The 7,230-nt window shown below is 34.6% G+C and overlaps 1 non-coding gene across 1 annotated transcript; it reads right to left on the reverse strand.

The window, feature by feature from the left end:
• Positions 1-920: 920 nt before the first annotated feature.
• On the reverse strand, positions 921-1,024 carry LOC131484181 (U6 spliceosomal RNA). Its single transcript, XR_009248084.1, has one exon. It is a non-coding gene; the product is annotated as a U6 spliceosomal RNA (small nuclear RNA).
• Positions 1,025-7,230: the final 6,206 nt, after the last annotated feature.

Genomic DNA, 7,230 nt, shown 5'->3' on the forward strand with positions numbered 1-7,230 from the left:
TTTACCATTTATACATTAAATTACTACCCAATATGAGCACGGTGGAAAAGAAAGAAATATTAAAAAGCCTCAGTTCATTCTTCCCTCGAAAACAACAAAAATTTGTACCAAATAAACAAAAGTACAATGTTTGCTTCAGAACAACCAACAATACTTTCAGATAAGCTCATGACATAGTTCAACACATGAAAATGGTTGTTTTTGAGTGTGTGGGAGTTTTCATGCACTATGATGAATATAAATCTACAATTACAAATTACACAAAATACAAAGATATACTCTAAGGATATGTATAGGTTACATACAAATAAATCAACATTTGTTTCAATAAGACATCCCCCATTTTTTTTACTTTTACTTAACCTCTTCTTTACTTAATAAAAAAGTAAAGTTTTCATTTACTTACTTGGTATATATCAAAGTGTTATCAGAAGCCTTTCCTATTAGATACAACTTGGTGATAACATAAAATAGCAACTTATTAATGACCTTCAATATAGAGGGGTCAAAATCGCATAGTTTGTTATCAACTGCATAAAGAACAGAGTAGATGCTAAATGTTCTCATCACAAAAAAGAAAGGGTAATTATTTGATGTGATGGAGGCATTAGCTAACGGCTATAGCAGTAATTGTTTTGCAATATGTAAGTGCATCAAATAAACATGTTCTACACCTTAAACTTATACAATGTTATATGTCAGTTATATCTCAATAGAGCTGAGGAAGAAAATAGAACAAAAAGTGTATGAAAACCTTGTGCAGTAGAAATGTGATTGACTTTATTTCACAGCAGATAATGTTTTTGAAGACAGTTACGGTAATTTCATCACCCTTGCCAGTAATTGCTTCAGGCCCAGTTTTTTAAATGAGGCATGAAACCTGCTAAGGGGTGTAGAGACATGTGTCTTGTTCTTTTAAAAAATATATGGAATGGTTCGTGAATTTGCGTGCGTCATCCTTGCATAGGAGTCATGCTAATCTCTGTATTATTCTGAAAAGCAATATATGACAAGACAATCTCTCATCCGTATCTTCTCTGATATATGAAAAGATGCCATCTTCCTACCAGCTTAATGATGAAGACGCCATTTCTTTTGTTTATTTTGAGAGAGAAAGAGAAAGAGAGCACAGCGGGGAAGGGGCAAAGAGAAGGAGGGACAGAATCCCAAGCAGGCTCCATGCAATCAGTGCAGAGCCTGCCGCGAGGCTTGAACTCACAAACTGTGAGATCGTGACCTGAGCCGCAATCGAGGGTCAGATGCTTAACTGACTGCACCACCTACGTGCCTCAAATCATGAAGACACCATTAAGGAAAATAGGAGAAAAAAAGGGAGAAAAAATGTGAGTCTCTGATAACATCCTTGAATAGCTGAATCAACCAGCACTAGAGTCTATTCTAACTCTTACTATGATGTGAAATAATGACTCTCCATACTGTTTAAGCTTATTGTCATCAAAGTTTGCTATTTCTTGTAGCCAAAAACACACTAACCAATATATGGAGGAGTATGAGGAAGTATTAAACAATCTAGAGAAGAGATGCAAAACGAGAACACCAAGCTGTTCAAGAGGATGGCTTTAGTGCACAATTTTTGTTGTCTGTAGAAGTCACAAGGAGATGAATTTCAGCTTAATATAAAACTTGTCAGAGCTGTCTAAAAAGGCACATTTGCCCTAAGACGTAGTAAATTCTCTCTCACCAGAGTTTGGCCAATCACTTCTTAGTTATGCTCCAAATTAGAGAAATTAGACTATATACCTCATAGTCATCCCAACACTGGGATTTTTCTTTGTTACTGTGAAAGTTGAAAGAAACATTACTCAAGGGGGGCGGGGGGCAAAGTCTAGACCTAAAGCTTAACTATAAAACAATCTTCCTTTTGTTGTCTACTTTAGGGAAACTGCCCTTACATTTTCAGTTCTCTAAACTTTGTATTTGTTGAATCTTTGCTAAGTTTCTAGACTGTGTTAGTAATTGTGAGACTAAAAATACTGCTTAATTACTACATTAAAGATTTTAATTTGTAACTGGGATATATTTCCATTCAGTGAAAAATAAACTCAGACATATAAATTGAGTGTCAAAATTTGTGATAGAACTAATAAAGGGTTTGGTTAAAACAGCAAGCAGGAAAATCAATATGAGCTAAAATAGTTGACCTTGAGCTTGATTTTAGGAGTGGGTGAAAACTTACCAAGTGCTGATCTTGACAACATATGCATAAATGTTATATAATAGTGTCGTTAACAATAGAGTCAAATGGATATAATGTCACTTTGAGTCAGTACTAATTATGCAATTGTCAATACTAGGTCCCACTATATGGAAGTATTAAATAAAATGTCAGAACTACGCCAGAGTTAAAATCAAGATACAAATTTAATTTTGTCTTTGTCATTTGGGTAAAATTCTACTTTTAATAGCAGGTATAGAACTCATAAACTAGAAACCGTTACACTTATTTCAAAAGAAACTTTTTTTTTCCTGTTGATACCATTTGGGAGAAATAACATTTCCAGCACTGTTCTTCTTCGTCACCTTCTCTCCCACATTATTTATGGTTTACAAAGAAGATCCTGATTGTTTACTGTGACTGTTTCGTAATGTGACATTTCTGTATTTGACCTGACCTTTGCACAGGACATAAAGAAGCTGAATACTGCAAAAGCTCTTACAAACAACAGTGTGTTTTTGGATTGTTGGAGAGTGTAACAAAATTAACCAGGAGAGTACAGTAGAGAGATTCAATAAATTAAACCAGTAATGAGAGAACTACATGGAAACTCCAGCAGGAGTTGTTTATCTACCTTCAAATCTAATAAATCACATTAATTAAAAAGAGAGAGATCCTGGTTTTTACTGAAGTAAGTTCTCTGATTTCCCTGCTGTCAGGTACATTAGTCCACTTACCATGTGTGGAGTTTTTAAGAAGGAATAAATGGAGAAAGCACAGCACAAAAAGGCAGAAAGAAAAAAGGTAGGGCCAATCATAATCCTGCGGGGTTACTAACGATTCTATAAATCATCTGATCCAACGTGACCTCCTGCTGTTACCAGCAGAAACACTGCTCTCATTTGCATTTTTAAAAAAATTTTCTGTTTTACAAGTGGTGAAAGAAAGATGAGTTCGGCTAAGAGTTCATTATCTCTCCCACACCCCTCCCACCACACATGGGTTTCGGTGAAAGAAAGCATTTGCAAAATATGTTCCTATACTGTGCTCCCTTTGCCTTGTGTGTGGCCGAATTAATTTCAAAACATTCCATTTTTAACATAAAATCACATCTCAAGAGAATGGACCTACTTCCAGGAAATCAAAAAGTCTGTTCCTCAAGTGCATACTTCTGCCAACTGACCTGTTCCAAGTTCACCATTTCAAGCATAGGGCAAAAAATATACAATGATCATGTGTTTTCTTTGAACCGCAGGTATGAGTAGTTTCTTTAGAATAAGGAAATACAAAGCTGTCTACTCTCCTTTCTGTGAGGGTTTCACTGAGCAAGGATTTGTGGTTTGATAACTTTGGTTCGCCATTTCAACTTCAAAGAAAAATCACAAACCCACCAAAAGTTTCCCCTGCAATTTACACATCTTTCTGAAAGATTATGCTGTGATGTTTCAGCGATGTTTCTTGCATGAAAATGTGCCCTGTTGGATATAAGGTAATACATTTCCAATTTCTTATTTTAAAAGCAATGTTTTCATGAAGTATTTAAGCATAAGTAGCATTAACATACTTTACACCTGAAGGTGAAATGCAGGCAAATAGCTTTTAAGGAGGGAAAAATACTATCCCATTATTTGGATAGTTTCTCATTAAAACTTAAATATTGGCAACACAGGTCTTTTCTAGTTTGTCTATGTTTTGGTATTAGAGAGATATGGTTGTAAGTCTTTATCAGGTTTTTCTCTTTCAGATGTTTTCTCAGAACACATTCCTCTTCAGCAAACTCAGGTCTAACCACCTGAGTCTTAAAGAAAACACACCTGGGCCCAAAGCTGCTTGCAGGTACTAGTTTATTCTTACTTTTTCCTTCTCAATCCGTTTATTTAAAAAGATGTCTAACTCACAGCCCTCAGTTGTTTTGATTTTTATTTCCTTCTCAACCTAGTACAACCTGGTTTCTTTCTCCACCTTTTAATGAAATGGCTTTACTAAGGATACTAAAAACTTCCATTTTGCCAAAACCAATGGATATTTTTGTTTTTACTTTAATCTCTCTCCAACCCTTAAACTAATTGACACACAGTCTTAGAAAACTTCCTAATGCCACATACAACTTTCTTTCCTGGTTCTCATGAAAACCTTTTAACTTATTCACTCATTTATTCAACAAATTCTGTTGAATGCGACTGAAGGTCAAATTCTCTTTCCTGGCTCCTCAGCTATCTCTACTCCTTAAATGTTGAAGTCCTCAATCTATTTGCCTTCTCCAGGAAACACATTTACCTAGATCGGTTCAGCCAAAACCACTGGTAATGATTCTAAAACTCAATTCTCCAGCAAGACCTCACTCTTACTATTCCCAGTTTCAGGACCCTCTTTATGTTGATGTTCAAGATACCATGTACTAACTAAGAATTTTTGTAAAAATAAAATGTTTAAGATATTTCTTCTACTTTATCCCTTTATATTTTTCTAATTATCTTACAAAAACAAATTCAAAAGTGTGAGATTACAAAATAAAAAGTCAATGTCCTCCTAGTGTAAAAAGAAAAGGCAGTATCACAAGAAGAGTGGGGAATATTAAGACAGAAATTATAAAAATTTAGGAAAATTTTCTAGCGCCGTGCACGAAGTATGTAACTTTTGGGAATTTGCATTTTTTTAATCTTGCAAAATAGTGGGCAACCATCCCTATGAGCTTACACAGATCTACACGATGTTTCCAAATATCATACTGCACAGTTGCATAGTAGCCCAACACATAAGGTCTTAGCCATCTCTCTAGTACTAAAAGCTCAGATGGTTTTACAGGTTTCTATTACTGCACTTAATATTCTTGTATGCATAATTTTGCAGTATTCATGTAAAGGAAATTCCAAGATAAATTTCTTTTTATTCTGCCTTTTTGAGATCTAACTGACAAATAAAATCTGTATATACTGTATGTCTTGTACATTTTGTACAAGGTACAACTTGATTTTTTGATATCCTCATACATTATAAAATGATTACCACAAACAAGTTAACTAAAACATCCATCACTTCTCATACTTTTTTGTTGTGTTAGAACACTTAAGATCTACTCCCTTAGCAAATTCTAAGTATACATTAGAGCATTACCAGTTATGCCACCAAGCTGTAACACTGGATTTTCAGAAATTATTCCATCTTATTACTAAAAAGTATACACTTTAATCGCTATTTTGCCATTTCTTCCACTCCTGAACTCTTGCAACCATCATTCATTCTACTTTCTGGTTCTATAAGTTTGACTTTTTTTCAGATTCTACATATAAGTGGAATCATCTGGTATTTGTCTTTTGGTGTCCGGCTTATTTCACTTAGAGTAACAGCTTCGAAGGTTATCCATGTTATTACAAAGAGCAGGATTTCCCCTTTTCATGGCTTAATAGTATCTCAATATAATGTATTCATTATAATATATAATGAGATATATACCTCACATTTTCTTTCTCCATTCACTTGTCAACCCTTAGGTTGTTTCTATATATTAGCTGTTATAAATAATGTTGCAATACACAGGAGAGTGCAACTATTTCTTCAAGGCCATGATTTCATTTCCTTTGGATATATACTCAGAAGTAGGAGTGGTGGTAGGAGAATTACTAAAAATGGTAATTCTATTTTTGATTTCTTGAGGAACTTCTATACTGGTTTTCATAATGTTTGTACCAATTTATATTCCAACCAACAGTGCACAAGTGTTCCTTCTCTCCATAGTCTCACCAATACTTTCATTTTTTTGTCTGTCTTTTTGAGACTAGACATCCTAACAGGTGCGAGGGGATATCTCTTTGTAATTTTGATTTGGATTTCCCTGATGATTAGTGATGTTGACTTTTTCATATACTTGTTGGCCATTGGTATATATTCTTGGGGAAAGCTTCTATTCAAGTCCCTTGTCCATTTTTCAATCAGGTTTTTATTTGTTTCGTTTGGGGTTTTGGCTCTTAAGTTGTAGAAGTTCTTTATATATTTTGGATATGAACCCCACATAGTTTGTAAATATTTTGTCTCATTTGGTAGGTCTCCTTTTCGTTTTGTTGACTGTTTCCTTTGTTGCACAAAAACTTTTTAGTTTGATATAGTCCCACTTGTTTATTTTTGCTTATGTTGCCCGTTCTTTTGGTGTCAGATCAAAAATACTATTACCAAGACCTCTGTCAAGGAGCTTTTTCCCTCTTTTCTTCTAGGAATTTTACAATATCAAGTCTTACATATAAGTCTCTACTCCATGTTGACTTATTTTTGTATATGGTGTAAAAATAAGGATTCAGTGTCATTCTTTTACATGAGGCTATCCAGTTTCCCAACACCATTTATTAAAGAGACTATCCTGGGGCGCCTGGGTGGCTCGGTCGGTTAAGTGTCTGACTTCGGCTCAGGTCATGATCTTGCGGTCTGTGAGTTCAAGGCCCGTGTCGGGCTCTGTGCTGACAGCTCAGAGCCTGGAACCTGTTTCGGATTCTCTGTCTCCCTCTCTCTCTGCCCCTCCCCTGTTCACGCTCTGTCTCTCTCTGTCTCAAAAATAAATAAACGTTAAAAAAAATTAAAAAAAAAAAAGAATTTGTTAAAGAGACTATCCTTTCTCCATTGTGTATTCCTGGCACCCTTGTTAGAGATTAGTTGACTGTGTATGTGTGGGATTATTTCTGGGCTCTCAATTCTGTTCCACTGGTCTATGTGTTTGTTTTTAATGCCAGTACCATACTGCTCTGATTACTGTAACTCTGGAATATGGTGAATTTATTGGTTCAAAGGATATGGACATCTATTGTTAATTCCAAAAGGATTGTATTAATTAACCTCCCACTAAAATCACCTGGAACTTCTGTTTCTCAACTCTTGCAAATATTTAGTAATTTTTTTTAACTTTTGCTAATCTGATAGGTGAAAAAATGGTGCCTCATTTTGATTTGCATTTCTTTAATATTAAAAAAGGTTGAGTAACATAATTTATTTACTATTAATTCATATTTTGTTATTCTGGAATCAAATTATATGTTATTTAATTTCCCTTGGCTATTTTAAATATTTTT

Source organism: Neofelis nebulosa, chromosome 8 (genome assembly GCF_028018385.1).
Source record: "Neofelis nebulosa isolate mNeoNeb1 chromosome 8, mNeoNeb1.pri, whole genome shotgun sequence".
Classification (NCBI taxonomy): domain Eukaryota; kingdom Metazoa; phylum Chordata; class Mammalia; order Carnivora; family Felidae; genus Neofelis; species Neofelis nebulosa.